A 16,762-nucleotide genomic window follows, 5' to 3' on the forward strand; every position below is an offset into this window, starting at 1 on the left:
CAATTTCTTTCTGGAACTAGCATTACTAATTAATTAAACGGTTTGCAGACATTAAATTAATGGTCTAAAAAGTGGCAAAACATTTGAAAGAGCATACTTTTCATCTAGTAAATTGCAGCTCGCTATCTAAAGAGTGCGTACACTAGTTGATGCTTACTGTCAGAATAAAGGGAGTGCATTAGTTAAGTCTCCTTCACTCCCAGATTGTATATTTTTCTGAAGTAACATTTTCAGACAATAGACTAATTTTTTTGGGGGAGTAGAAAGGGAAAGTACATTATGTATTAAACAGTCAATACATCTACTATCTAGTTTGGTAACTAGACAATAGACTAGTCTTTTTTTGGCACTAATGGTTTTTTGATATCCGTATTCAGCAATTAAAATTGAAACAGTGATTAGAAATTTTGCACATTGGGTAACGATAGTAATAGCCTGTTTGGCCAAGCTTTTTTTTTGGCCAAAAGTGCTTTTTGTTTTGCCAAAAGCACTTTTGGCAAAAAATTGAAGTGTTTGGCCAAGCTTTTGGAAGGAAAAAAAGTGTTTGAGAAGCAGAAGCAGTTTTGGAAAAGCGGAAAAAAGTAGTCTCTCTCCAAAAACACTTTTCTGAGAAGCACTTTTGAGAAAAATACACTTAAAAGCAGTTTTCAAAAGCTTGGCCAAACACTAATTACTGCTCAAAAGTGTTTTTCAAATTAATTAGCCAAACACAAACTGCTTCTCACCAAAAGCACTTTTTAAAAAAATACTTTTGAGAAAAACACTTCTCAAAATAAGCTGATTTTAGAAGCTTGGCCAAACGGGCTATAAGTCTGATCAATAAATTAGAAAAAATTAAAAAGCTCCAAACATTGAAGTTAGTAACAATCTTTAATCAATGATTAATGAAGTAGTTAATAGAACAATATAATTGTACAACACTACAATATAAATTAAAGAAAGATAATTAACTTGCAGCTAAAATCTTCACTTCAACAGACAGGCCTTTCCCAATTTTTGCTGCTAAAATCATTAATAAAATATTATGAAACTAACAAGTGTCAAATGCAACACACTTCATTTGCTACAATACAATGATTCCCTAAATATAATCCACGATAACGAAACTCACCATTTGACGATCTCTACTTGCATTCCTCTTACTACCACCAGCATGCGAGACTTTAAGCTTCATAAAATTTCATGTGTTTTGTAAACGTTATGCCATATAATAATCAAACATGATATAAGTAAATACTAGATATCATTAGATATGAATAAAGTGAGTTGATTTCCTAGAAAGAACGGTTCTTAATCTTCCCTTGCTTATAGTGATGCAACAAAATCCAGATATTAACAAAGATTAGCAAATACCTCTTCTTTACTTTATTAAAGTAGAAATGCTCATGTCTAACCTTATACTTGTGAGTCCCCCATCTTTTTCCTAAGGTACGCGTTGTCCATTTAATTCCAGTAGCACAATCAAACCCAAAATACCTCAAAATATGGCCAATGTTGACAGCTATAGACAAATGTCATCCTATGCCATCTTTTAACTGATATAGGACAAGTTATGGAATTTGGAGAAAGTTTAACAAGCGAACACACAAGGAAGTTTGAACAATTATCATTGCGTTGTCCATTACCATTTAAGTCCCATAATATTTTTCCATTCTTTTTCCAAATGCCAAACTTAGATTTGGTCGCATATTTCATGTTGTGATTTTCTCTTTTTGGCAAATATATTCTCTCTTTTTTTATGAAGTAAGGCAAATTTATTATGGCATCAGAAAGATGCATAGCAAAAGTTACAACAAAAAGGGAGTGCCCACTGATACACTTTTGGCAATACATTCTCTAATAAAGTGATACATTGTGCCAATATGTTTGTTTCGATCATAATATAACCGGATTCTTGGCAAGTGTTGTACGGATTTGTTGTCAATACAAATTTTCTGCTTAAATTTATGGCAAGTTGAGCTCCTTCAACTTTCTTCTCGGCTGACTAACAGGACATGTACAAGATGTTGATGCCACATTCAAATTTACAAGTTGAGAGAGTAACAATAGATTGTTTCTTTGAGCTCAAAGAAATACACAATTACCCAAAAAAAATACAAAGACGATGGTGCTTTTTCTATCATCAATATCTCCCACAAAATCACTACCGCAAAATCCTACAAAGTTAAGTTACTAGAAGAAGAAGAAGAAAATAGCCCAGAGTCGATCATACTTTTTAGGTAATGAAAAGTTCTTCTAGAAACTCTCAAGTGAGCAGAGATGGGAGCTTCCATGAAGAAACTTATTACTCCAACAAGCCAAGTATCTTAAGTTTCCCACAAGGCTTTTGAAAAGAGTGGAATCTACTTTTTCTCCATTATCAAACTTTGACAACTTTGTTCCATTCTCCATTGGTGTATTCAAAGGGTTTGCAATCATTGAACTTCTTCAAGACCTCCTTTGAATATTTTTCTTGAGAAATAAAAACCTCTTTCTCCATTTGCTTCATTTTTAAGCCCAAGTAGTATGGCATGAGCCATATGTTTATCATCTCGAACTCAAAGGACATAACTTTTTTGAAGACTTCTAACAAACTTAGGTTATTGCCCGTGAAAATAATATCGTCAACATGAAGACAAACGAGCAAGATATCTTTATTACCATGGTTATCTTGAAGATGAAGTTTATGTTGCGTTGTAAATATAATTTAAAACTTTCTAATTGTTGGAAAATGTGGATGTTCACCTTTAGTGGTTAGGTTTAGTAAGTTATCTTTCTCTCTGCAGTTGGTTAGTCGATCACTGAAAGGTCATAGTCCTTAGGTATTATCAAAAGTCACTAGATCCTTTGTTTTGTTGAGAGGTCAACTTAACCCTTGAAGAAATGAAGAGCAACTTGATCTTTGACTCTTATAGAAATGAAGAGCCGCTTGACCTTTGACTCTCGAAGAAATGAAGAGCCAATTGGCTTTTGACCCTTCTAAAAGAGCAAGTCATTTGCCTATAAATAGGAACTTTTGTATTAAATGAATAAAGCAAGAAAGTTTAAGAGATTCTCCCCTAGTAAATGTCTTCTTCCTTCTCTCCTATAATCTTCCTATGTATTCCTCTTTGTCCAACATAATTTTGTTCCCCTTCATTTTGGATTTCCTTTTCAAACTTGAGAGGCTTTGTCTCTAATTGCATGAGTCTAAGTGTAAGTCTTTAGACTTCTCAATCGCTCATACCACATAATCAAATTTATGTTAAAGAGCGAAGGTGTTAAATTAAAAAGCCAAGGAACTTTTCTATCACATTGACATCTTCTATTTCTCCTCATACCTTTTTAATTATTTCACAACCTTCATTTTTGAACAATAATCCAAAATGGATTTGGATTACTTGTTTTTGGAGCTTCAAAATCCACTCGTAGAGTTTGAAGATTTACTTTCTCCACTTTATCAACTCCTTCGAGAGGATTTTGTAAAACCTCTCAAGTTTCCCTTGAGGTGGTTGCATCTGTCACCTTCTCAATCGGATCATCCAAGTATTGGTGAATGAGTATGAGGACTTACTGATCCTTCTTCATCATCTTTGCCAAAGCATCTTTTTCAATTTGAGGCAAAACTTCCTCATTGCGGGTTTTACATACCCTCAATCTACAATCTCCTACACATCTTTCAAGCCAAAAATGACTTTCTTTCGTAGACGCTATTTTTCATAAGTTTCTTATGTGAGACAAGGAAATTGAAAAGAGAGTGAATCATTGTTTTCCATGATTCTGATACAACTATGGTGGACAAAGACGAATACTTAAGAAGATTGTAGGAGAAGAGAAGAAGAGGAAGACAAGATTTTTATTAAGATACGCTCTTTTTTTATCTAGTAAAGGAAGATAAGACTTTTATTAAGAAAAGCTCTTAAACTATCTTGCTTCATTCATTCTATAAAAGGATCCTATTTATAGGATATGTCTCCTCTCCATTTCTTGTCGGCTCCATTTCCTCAAGTTCTTACTTGGATGTGTGACGCATGCCAAATGTTAATAGCAATAATTTAGATTTACTTAATTAAAGTTGGGTCTTAACCATAGTTAGAATTATAAATATTTCAATATATTTGCTCCCTAAGATTTGGCAATCCCACATTTATGGCAGCTTAATATCATTAACTAATATGTATAGGATTTTAAACTAACAAGTAATCTAGCTATAGGTAATACTGTAGACAGAAAAACAACAAACTTATATAATTCAAAACTATTTTCTTTATAATATGACAGATTTTTATATTCATATATAAACAAGTTCAACTTTTCAAAAATTGGTTAAAATCTTTGCCAAGGACGCAAATAAGTTCCGAGGAAATTAATATGAATTTCTAGATTAGCAATAGAAATTGATCCACCATGTGGCATGGAATCAAAAACTACTTTATACAATGGAAAATATGGCGACGATAGAAGAAATGATAAATCCATTGTCATTGATTGCTTACATATTTCCACCTTCCCTGATTTTTATGAAAAGCTGTAATTAGCTTAGTTTTGTGAATTGATATAGCAAGGAATGATTCTGGTTCAGTGGTAAAAAAAATGAAGGCAGAAAACAAGTTCTTTACATTTGGATGGCTTAATTGCTAATATTATGTTATTAAGAAAATATTAGTTAATGATCATCCAAAATTGCTGCAATAATTATGGAAATATTTAATATCTTAACTATAGTTAAGATTCAATTTAAGTTAATTAAATCTAAACCAATATTAATATGTAATATGTGTTATCCATTCCAGCAAGAACTTTGAGAAACAGAGACAACCAAAACTGGAGAGGAGTCAGATCCTCATTTATAGGCAAGTGACTTGCCCTTTCAGAAAGGTCACGAGCCAGGTGGCTATTCATTTCTCTAAGAGCCAAAAGTCAAGTAACTCTTTATTTCTCTCGGATTCAAAGGTCAAGTGGCTCTTCATTTCTTCAAGAGTTAGGGTAACTTTTCAACAAAACAAGGAGTTAGTGACTTTTGAGAATACCAAAAGGCCATGACCCTTCAGTGAGTTTAGTGATCTTTCAGAATACCAAAGGCCATGACCTTTTCAGTAATCGACTAATCAACTACAAAGAAGAAAATAACTTATTGATCTTTATCATATTAAGAATGGACATCCACCTTTTACAATACCTAGAAAATTCTAAGTTATTACAACACATTGACAGTAAAACATTGCTTTTGGAATACTATCTCTTAGTCTTTCCTTTCTTGTCAAAACAGTTGTTAACAAGAAGTACTTAGATAGGTTATCCTAAGGCAAATACTGAAGAATGGATACTATGCAGCATCTAATCTATCACAAACTCATAGAAGTATTCTCTGAGACTGACAACGAAATAAACATGACCATAAGCTACTCAATGCTGCAGAATATTTTTTAGTCAATACATTTTTCTCTTTACCCGCACAAGGTAGGGGTAAGGTTGCATACTCACTACTCTCCCCAGATCCGACTTGTGAAATTACACTCGGTATGTTGTTGTATGTTTTCCAAGATCTACAACAACAACAACAACAATGACCCAGTATAATCCCACAAGTGGGGTCTGGGGAAGGTAATATGTACGCAGACCTTACCCCTACCCCGAAGGGTAGAGAGGTTGTTTCCAGGAGACCCTCGGCTCAAAAAAGCAATAGGAGATGATATATTAGTACCATAAAAATGCGTAATAAAAATAACAACAATATATAAGAGATATGAAATATGAAATACAGAATACGAAATACGAAATACGAAATAGATGGCTGGTATAGTACAACTAGAAGGTAAAGCCCTGCATCAATAGACGACCAATGACATTTCTAGTCTAACTCCTAACTGGATAGTCTCCCTTTATTGTGCTGTAGAAATATTCACACTCTCCCCTAACCTACAACCTTAATGTTCGACCTCCATAATTCCCTATCAAGGGCCATGTCCTCAGTAATCCTAAGCCGCGCCATGTCCTGTCTGATCACCTCTCCCCAATACTTCTTAGGTCTTCCTCTACCTCTCCGCGTGCCCACTACAGCCAGTCGCTCACACCTCCTCACCGGTGCATCAGTGCTCCTCCTCTGAATGTGCCCGAACCATCTGAGTCTTACTTCCCGCATCTTGTCCTCCATGGGGGCCACACCCACCTTCTCTCGAATATCTTCATTCCTAATCTTATCCATCCTTGTATGCCCGCACATCCACCTCAACATCCTCATCTCTGCTACTTTCATCTTCTGGATGTGTGAGTTCTTTACCGGCCAACATTCAGTTCCATACAACATGGCAGGCCTAACCACTGCTCTATAAAACTTACCTTTTAGTAACGGTGACACTTTCTTGTCACACAAGACTCCCGACGCTAACCTCCACTTCATCCACCCCACCCTTATACGGTGTGTAACATCCTCGTCAATCTCCCCGATCCCCTGAATAACCGATCCAAGGTACTTGAAACTACCTCTCTTGGGAATGACTTGAGAGTCAAGCCTCACTTCAACTCCCGCTTCCGTCGGCTCAACTCCAAATTTGCACTCGAGGTATTCCGTCTTCGTCCTACTCAACTTGAAACCTTTAGACTCAAGAGCATGTCTCCAAATCTCTAGCCTCTCGTTGACGCCGCCTCTTGTCTCGTCAATTAGAATAATGTCATCAGCAAATAGCATGCACCATGGAACCTCCCCTTGAATATGATGAGTCAGTGCATCCATCACCAGGGCAAATAGGAATGGGCTGAGCGCAGACCCTTGGTGCAACCCCGTAATAACTGGAAAGTGTTCAGAGTCGCCTCCTACTGTCCTAACCCGAGTCTTAGCTCCATCATACATGTCTTTAATCACCCTAATATAGTTACTCGGGACCCCTTTATCCTCTAAGCAGCTCCATAAGACCTTCCTAGGAACCTTATCGTACGCTTTCTCCAGATCAATAAACACCATGTGGAGATCCTTCTTCTTATCTCTGTACTGTTCCACCATCCTCCTAATAAGGTGGATAGCTTCTGTGGTAGATCGTCCCGGCATGAACCCGAACTGGTTGTCTGAAATAGACACCGTCCTTCGCACTCTCATTTCTACCACTCTCTCCCAAACTTTCATGGTATGACTTAGTAATTTGATGCCCCTATAGTTGTTACAGCTCTGGACATCACCTTTGTTCTTATACAACGGGACCATTGTACTCCACCTCCACTCTTCAGGCATTCTATTAGTCTTGAATATAACACTAAACAATGCAGTAAGCCATTCCAAGCCTGCTCTACCCACACACCTCCACAGTTCAACCGGAATTTCGTCTGGCCCGGTAGCTCTGCCCCTTCTCATCTTACGCATTGCCTCCATGACTTCATCGATCTCAATGTCCCTACAATTACTTACTTCATGGTGACTGTCGGCATTCCTCGATTCCCCAAGTATAATATCCTGATCCCCTTCTTCACTTAGAAGTTTATGAAAGTAGGTCTGCCACCTCCTCTTAATCTGGTCATCTCCCATCAAAACTTTGCCGTCATCATCTTTTATGCACCTCACTTGGTCCAGATCCCGAGTTGTCCTCTCTCTCGCCTTAGCGAGTCGGAATAACTTCTTCTCCCCACCTTTGTTCCTTAGTTCCTCATACAGACGAGCAAAAGCTGTCGTCTTAGCCTCCGTCACTGCCATCTTCGCCTCCTTCCTAGCTACCTTATACCTTTGACTGTTCTCTCTCTTCTCCTCCTCGTCAGTGCTCCCTACTAACCTTAGGTAAGCCGCCTTCTTTGCTTCCACTTTACCTTGGACAACTGCATTCCACCACCAAGATTGTATAGTAGAAATATTCTATAGCATCTTTTAAGCTGTCACGAACTCCTTAGCATCTTTTCTCACTTGAAAAAGAAAAATGTTTCGTCAAATCGTAGAAATATTTCTACTACAAAGAGGCACAGAGTATGTCATACAGAGGCCAAATACAATATTCTTAACCTTGTGCAGTGCACAATCTGCTAAAACTTTTTTATAGTAATTCTTAGTAATGCCTATGAATCAGCCATTCAAATCTTTAAGAAAATAGATATCAGCAAAGAGAGATTGCAAATAGGATAAAGAGTGAGTGATGATTTGGTACCGGTAACGGATGAAATTGCAGGTGATCGAAGGCCCAAGCGAAGAAGAAAATCGGATATTCGCCGAAACTGCAGGTGATACGAAAATCTTAGCGAGATTTGGTACCGGCGATGGATTAATTTTGCGGGTGCGGCAGGGAGTGATGCTGATGTATTTGAGAGGGCGGCTGGGACGAAACTGAGGTTTTCTTTTGGTTTTTGATTCTTGGGAAAAGGCCAAAAATACAAATAGAATGGGCGATTTGGTGCGGTACCTATTTTTATGCCACATTTTAATATATACTCTATTTTTAAAAATTATTGATTTTGTAAGCAACTAACAAAAAATTCGTAATAATATGACCATTATACCCCTTCCAAAACATATAAAAGATACATCAAGCATACCCAGAATCAAATTCCAGATCTTCTTCGTATCTCCTCCATCAGTCCAGTCTCTCCTGAGATCGCCTCTCGCAAATCAGATTTGAACCATATTCAAATTCCAAATTCAAAATTACAAAATACATTATAAGTATTCAAATTCATCTTCAGAATTCAAAATAGTTTTTGAATTACATGTTTTTTGATTGATTGATTGAAGTTGTTTGACGAACTTCACTGATATGCTGAATTTGCATTCTAAATCTATTTGACGATGAATTTTAACATTCTAATCCTACAAATATGTTGAAACAAGTTGAAGTTATTTAGTTCATATCTAAAAAAATCAGCAAAACGAGCAGGCAAATAACACAACGAAGAAAAAATTATATTAAAACATTATATGAGTGTTTGAATATTTAAAACACCTATGCGCAAAAAACTTCGGCACTATGCCGAACTTTTTTAGTTAATATATAAAAACTTCAACAGGAGGAGCTGAAGTTTTTCTATTATACTGGGTAAAAAGAAATATCAATTAAAATTTCATATTGCACAAAAAACTTCGGCATAGGTGCTGAAGTTTTTTAGTTAATATTTACAAACTTCAGCAGGAGGAGTTGAAGTTTTCCTCCTACACTGGGTAAAAAATAAACATAAATTAAAATTTCATATTGCACAAAAAACTTCAACGCAGGTGCTAAAGTTCTTTAGTTAATCTGTAAAAATTTCAGCTGATGGAGCTGAAGTTTTCCTCCCGCACTATGTATTTTATTATCATTTTTTGGAAAAATTTCATACCAAAAAATGCTTATGTTTTCAGGAATATGTAAATCATTTTTCATATAATTTTTTGTATGCTGAAGTTTTTTTAGTTCGTCTGCTAAAAATGCTTAATATTTTGTCGTGCAATATGTAATTTTCAGATAAGTTTTTGTTAATTGTTCTGTTATTTTCTAATTTTAAAAAGAATTTTTAGTTCATGCTTGAAGTTTTCATCAAGCACTGTGTATTTTATTATGATTTTTTGAAAAAACTTCATACCAAAAAATGCTTAATATTCGGATTAGTTTTTGTTAATTCCTGCTGAACTTATATAGTTCATTTCCTCTGCTATTTTTCGACTTTGAATAGAATTAATATTAGAAAAACGCAGAAAAAACTTAAAACAAAAACTGAATATTTCATTAAACATCAAAAAAAGATACATTAAACTACATAAATAACAAAAAGAAAAACTAATCGTCCATATCATCATCATCGTCGTCACTACCAAATGGACGAGCATCTTCATCAGCAAGATTGTCAAATCTTGCATACATCACAAGCGTATCAAGCTTGTTGTTAATTTCTTCCAGCTCCCTGTCGTACTTGTGTATGAGCTCATCCAGTTTCAGCTCACAAGCCTCTATAATGTCTTGCTTGATTTCTTCCACTATTTGCCTGATGACAACATCCATTTTTTCCTTTTTATATTTTATTATGTCTTCTAAAATATATGTGTTTGAGTGAATAAACTTACAAGGAATAGCGTGCTTATATAGGGGAAAAAACTTATGCATAGTATATGAAAAGGCAAAGAGGAATTTTAAACGTTTCTAACGAAAAGCATGCATGAATGTGATAAGAATGTAATTATTACACTAACACATACCCCCAACGCAATATAATTACTACTTTAATTGTGTAGGTTACTCCTGTATACTATGCAATTAATGCTGAAACATGCTCAAGTTTGTTGAATTCATTTGCTAAAACTTCAGCCCAATGTGCTGAAGTTCTTTAGTTCATTTCTAAAATCTTCAGCACCTAATGAGCTGAAGTTGTTTTCCCTGCATTCATGAATCCCTGTCATACAGCTTTTTCAAAAAAACTTCAGCTGATATGCTGAAGTTATTAAGCTTATTTCTAAAAACTTATGTACTTAATAAGCTGAACTTTTCTGTGCAGCATTCATTATTTATGTCATACATCTTTTTCCAAAAAAATTCAGCAGAAGATGCCTAAGTGATTTAGTTCATTTGTAAGAACTTCAGCACAAACAACCTAAAAATTCTTCTATTCATTTTCCTAATACTTGCCACTAACATGAATATGCAGGATGAGTTCAATTTGCGTTGTTATAACTTTCAATGGGAGTTGGACTCCTGATTTCAAATACTTGGATCATGATACAAAACTTATTCTACTTAATAAGCACATACCATTCAATACTTTCCTGAAGAAAATTAGTGAAGTTGCAAATATTGATTCAATCAGATATGTACTAAAAGTATGATTTGATATCAAACTAAATACAAGCAAAGGAATGCTTGTAACTTCAGATGAAGAACTCAGTACATGTATACATTTGCTTACAACTGATTCAACAACAACAACAACAACAACAACCCAGTATAATCCCACTTGGTGGGGTCTGGGGAGGGTAGTGTGTACGCAGACCTTACCCCTACCCTAGGGTAGAGAGACTGTTTCCAAATAGACCCCCGACATCCTTCCCTCCAAGAACTTCCCACCTTGCTCTTGGGGAGACTCGAACTCACAACCTCTCGGTTGGAAGTGGGGGTTGCTTACCATCAGAGCAACCCCTCTTGTCATTTCATCATCGAAAAAATACATCCTTCAGAATCTGTAGCATTCAAACAATCGTTTGCATATGCGATAGATTCAGAACCTTTTGCTGATTATCAACATGAAGTAGGATAACCCATAATGGAAGTAGACAACGAGCAACAACCTTCTAACGTTACTGCTGCTTCAGAATATATAATGCTGCAACAATTACCCCCTCCTCCAATAAATTCATACCAGTTTGTCGATGACCAAGAAGAAGAAGGACAACTAATAATGCAAATTGACAACCAACACACAATCCAACGAAGCTTTTTGTTACCTTTTGCAATGATAAGCAACAACGAAGATGAAGTAAACGTGGAGCTTATACCGATAACATCAGATAGAATTGAAGAAATTGCTTAAAGTTCTTGTGCTTCTCAGAAATCAAGAAAAAGAGTGAGGAGAAAGCTGAAAGAATCTCCACCATATAAAATACTTAGGCACGATGCGTTGCCTGAGGAAGTAAGAGTTGGATCAATTTTTGAGAATAAACAAAACATGACTAAATTTTTCTGCAGCTTGGAGATAAACCAGAAAGTTGAATTCATTGTTGTTAGATCATGTTCAAAGAGATACGAGCTGAAATACATTGTGGACAAATGTGGTAATGTACGTGCTACCAGAATAAAAAATTCCACACTATTCAAGGTGATAAAGTATCATAACATCCATGAATTCTCGGTTGATACAAGAAAATCAGATCAGAAGCATGCTACATCAAATTTTATAAGTGAACAAATTATAGAACATGTTCGAGACAAAAAGATAGAGGTTACACCAGCCTTTGTAGAAAATGAAATGAAAAAGAAATTTGGAATTGACATTGGTTATCACAAGGCATGGCGTGTTATTCAAAAAGTTGTTGATTGCATAAGGGGAACACCTGAAGAGAACTACCAGATTCTTCCTTCATATCTACACATGATGGTGGGCAAAAACCCAGGAACGTACACTAGCATAAAAAGAGATGCGCAGAATAGGTAAGCAAAACAATGCTAACCATCAGCCTGAAGTTTCAAATGTTCCTATTTGAAAAACTTCACATCTTATGATTTATTTTTTTGTGTTTCACTGTACAGATTTTCTTACATGTTCTTTGCTCCCGTGGCATCAATAGCTGGTTGGTCCTACTGTAGACCCGTTATTGCAGTAGATGCAACGTTTTTAAAGTCCAAAAATATTGTGGTGTTCTATTCGTTGTTGTATCAAAGGATGCAAACAATCAAATCTTTCCTCTATGTTTTGGTGAAGTAGATTCAGAAAACAATGAGGCATATATTTGGTTCTTCGGGGAAATGAGAAAAGCAATTCAAGTCCGTCGTGAACTGGTTTTCTTGTCAGATAGAAACCAATCGATCGCAAATGGGATTAGAAAAGTTTTCCTGAAGCTCACTATGGTATCTCCCTCTATCACTTTGAGAAAAATTTAAAGCAAAGACATGCAAAAGCCACGGTAATAAATCTTTTTCAAAGGGTTGCAAGGTTATACAAACGTGAAGATTTTAATCAGTTAATGTCCCAACTCAAAAGTATTGACAAGAAAACATACAATTACATAATGGAAGAGACTCCCGAGAGATGGGCTCGATCGTGGTTCCCACGGCGACGTTATGATATGCTAACAACAAACATGATAGAATCAATGAATTCTGTTTTACCAAAAGGGAGAGAAATGCCTATTTTAAGAATGTTAGATTTCATCCAAGAAAAGTTGGGAGAGTGGTTTTACGAACGGAGAAAAAAAGCAAATGAAACTTTTCATAGAGTATCAATATGGACAGAAGAAGAGATGACTAGGAAGATGGACTTGGCTTGCAAAATGTTTGTGAGTATATCCCATGACTTGGCTTGCAAAATGTTTGTCTTAATTTTTTTATTCCTTGTTAGGTGTTCAACCTTGACTCAATTAGAATAAATAGTGAAGGAATCGAATTCATTGTGGACTTAAAGAAAAGAACTTATGACTGCCTGGAATTCCAACTTGATGAATTGCCTTGTCCACATGCAATTGCTGCTATAAATAAGAGATATTTGCAGAAATCTGATTACTGCTCAAATTGGTATTCAAGGGAAACATGGTTGAAAACATATGAAGGACATGTGAATATCGTGGGAGATCAAAAATCATGGGATATACCACAAAATGTACAATCTGAGATCACAAAACCTCCCGATATAGAGATTTTACAAGGAAGAAGACAAAAGAATAGGCATATACCTGCGACTGAATCAGTACCATTCAAGTCTACCAAATGCAGTCGATGTAAACAAGCTGGGCATAACAGAACAACTTGCTTGTCTTCTCCAGCACCTCATCCATATTCTAAGAAACACACTGAAAAATACTCCAACCTTCAATAATCCTTGGTCTGAATTTAGACTTTCTTTATTGTATGACATAATTGAAATGTAATTTTTTCCATAGGAATAAAAAAATAAGCTCTTGGACTATTTTATATACTGCTAAAGTACAAATCACTCATTTTTGTTGCGCATGCTTACAGGCTTGGTTGCATTTTAAAAAAGTACGCAATGACTTCTGTGACAAAAAAACATCAGCTTACAGTATGTGAAATACATATCCTTAAACAAATACACACACACACACACATATACACACACTCTCTCACACACACACATACGCGTACAACACACAAAAGAAATGCATGTACAAATAAAAGCTACATCATCTCTAATCTAAAGTTATAGAAAAAGAACTTAATAAAAACTAAGAACCATACTGCAACTAAGAAATATAAAGCAAATACCAAAAAATAACAAGTATAATGCAATAGAAAGCTAAGAACAAAGAGGATGACAATTACATTGATATAAAAAGAGATGAGAACAACAAACAAAGTACAAACAAAACTTCAGCTCTCTGGGCTGAAGTTATACAAAATGAACCTAAAAACTTCAACTCTATGAGCTGACGTAAACAAAAAAACATAGCATTAAAACATAAAAAAGGATTACAAATACTAACAATCATCACCATCACCATCACCACCACCACCACCACCATCATCATCATCATCATCATCACAATACTCCTTAATTTCTCTATATATCTCATCATTATTAGTATCGGAGATAACTATAGGGTAGTCGGGCAAATGACCACTGAATCTAAGAAGATCAATCTTCAACTTATTGAATTCATCATGCAACTGACTTGGTTCGACGATTACTCTGTCCATAACAGTAAGAAGAGTCTTCAGGTCTTTTTACAGCTTGGAATAGTCGTTCCAGCTGGGAAACTAAAAACTATCAAACTGCTCCACAACCTTGTCGAACGAGGTTGAATAACCTCCACAACTACATTCCAGGTTAAGCCTGTTCTGGAATGATTCATTCGCAAAGAGTTTTGGTCTGATTCTCTCCCAATCAGCCTTTATTTGATCCCATAAAAGCATAAGATTAGCCATCGCTTTGTTATTGTACCACTCACACTTCAAACTCTCCCACTTCTGCATAATTTCATCCATATTAGGCATCCTACTTCCACTTGCACCAGACATTTTTTCTTTAACAAAAGCTGAAAGACTAAGGATGAATATAAATTTAAAGAAATATAATTGAAGTCTATGAATGACTATTAAATTTTCAAGTGAAGAGATTGTTAATATAGACAAAGAGTTCACCTAATCAATTTAATATCTATAAATGTAAAAGTAACTTTTCAGCTGTTTTTACTGCTTTACGTTTAGAGAAATTGAATGAAACAAGATAAGTAGGTGGTAAAAACAAGTATGTGGTAAATGCAAAAAGAAATGTAACTTCAGCCGTAATAAAGCCCATAATTTTTCTATAGTAAAAAAATAACTTCAGCCTGAAAAATATCTTTTCTGATTATTTACTATATTGTCAAACAAATGTAAATGAAAGATGAAATAGGTGACAAAAGACAAAAAGTAGACAGTAAATGCAAAAAAGATAAGTATCAACTTAAAAAAATACCAAAACATGCCGAAGTTTTTGTCATAAGCTTTTCCAAAATCTTCAGCCCAATGTGCTGAAGTTATTTAGTTCATTTCTAAAAACTTCAGCACATCATAAGCTGAAGCTTTTCATCGTGGATTCAATAGTTTTGTCGTAAAGCTTTTTCAAGAACTTCAGCACCTGGTAAGCTGAAGTTATTGTCCTGGACTCGATAATATTTGTCGTAAAACTTTTTCAAATAACTTACGCAGAAACTGCTTTAGTGTATTTAGTGATGAGCTGAAGTTTTTGTCGTACATTTGACACTTTTGTTATGATTTTTAACCAAAACTTCAGCTTAAAAAACAAAAGTTATTTACTTCATGCTCAAGTTTAGCATGCTGAATTTCAACAAAAATATACTTGAAATTCATGGAAAAACACACAAACATAATTGAATCAATCCAAGTCACATAATTCACAAAAAATAATGTATATTCACAAAATCCAATTTTGTTTTCACTTACATCCTTGGAAAAAAAGAAAAAATTAGTTTTTTGTTTACAAGTTATTCTCTATTCAAAAAATTCACAGAGTGTCTTCATATTCTCAATAGTCATATCCTAGTTGCTCTTCTTGGTTTTGTTAACCACATTCCATGAACCTTCACTATGTCTTCAACTGATTCACAGAAGCAGCAATACGAGCACCTGACATAGGTTGACGAAGTTTAGTACTATGATTTTTTTAGTAACTACCGTCTTCTTTCACAAGAAAAAAAATAAGAAAATATTGGCCAAAGACATGCTTACTGGTGTGCATCTGGGAATTCGTGGGAAGCAAAGATAGTGAAGGAGAAGTCCAAATACTTCATATGTGATGGAGAGTGGCCACATCAAAAACTCGAGCCCCAGGAAAATTGCTCTTTTTCCTAAAAGTTAAATTTATCAACTAGTAAAAAGAGCAAATTGTCCTGGAGCTCGAGTTTTTGATCTGGCCACTCTCCTTCACATATCAAGTATTTCGACTTCTCTTTCACTATCTTTGCTCCCCACGAACTCCCTGCTACACCCAATAAGCATGTCTTAGCCAACATTTTCTTGTTTTTCTTTGAATACAAATTTAAAGAAATATGATGGAAGTCTATGGATGACTATGAAATTTTGAAGTGAAGAGATTGTTAATATAGCCAATTTAATATCTATAAATGCTGAAGAGATTGTTAACTATTTTTTGTTCACAGAAATTGAATGTAACAAGATAAGTAGTTGGCAAAACAAATAAGTGCTAAATGCTATTAGTTGGTAAATGCAATAAAAAATAGTAAAAAATAAGGCCACAAAAAATAGTAAAACTTCGGCCCAATGTCCTGAAGTTTTTTGTATATTTCTAAAGACTTCAGTACCTGATAAGCTGAAGTTTTTGTGTTGGATTCAATAGTTTTTGTCGTAAAGCTTTTTCAAAAAATTTCGGCCCAATGTGCTGATGTTTTTAGTATATTTCTAAAGACTTCAGCACCCGATAAGCTGAAGCTTTTGTGTTGGATTCAATAGTTTTTGTCGTAAAGCTTTTTCAAAAAACTTCGGCCCAATGTGCTGAAGTTTTTTAGTATATTTCTAAAGACTTCAGCACCCGATAAGCTGAAGTTTTTGTATTGGATTCAATAGTTTTTGTCGTAAAACTTTTTCAAAAAACTTCGGCCCAATGTCCTAAAGTTTTTAGTATATTTCTAAAGACTTCAACACCCGATAAGCTGAAGTTTTTGTGTTGGATTCAATAGTTT

The 16,762-nt window shown here is 35.1% G+C and overlaps 1 long non-coding RNA gene across 1 annotated transcript; it reads right to left on the reverse strand.

The window, feature by feature from the left end:
• Positions 1-851: 851 nt before the first annotated feature.
• LOC104231169 (uncharacterized) lies at positions 852-8,305 on the reverse strand. Its single transcript, XR_011404392.1, has 2 exons — positions 8,082-8,305; positions 852-1,168 (listed from the first exon to the last, which is right to left on the reverse strand). It is a non-coding gene; the product is annotated as an uncharacterized lncRNA (long non-coding RNA).
• Between the last annotated feature and the right edge of the window lie 8,457 nt (positions 8,306-16,762).

This window comes from Nicotiana sylvestris, chromosome 12, assembly GCF_000393655.2.
Source record: "Nicotiana sylvestris chromosome 12, ASM39365v2, whole genome shotgun sequence".
Classification (NCBI taxonomy): domain Eukaryota; kingdom Viridiplantae; phylum Streptophyta; class Magnoliopsida; order Solanales; family Solanaceae; genus Nicotiana; species Nicotiana sylvestris.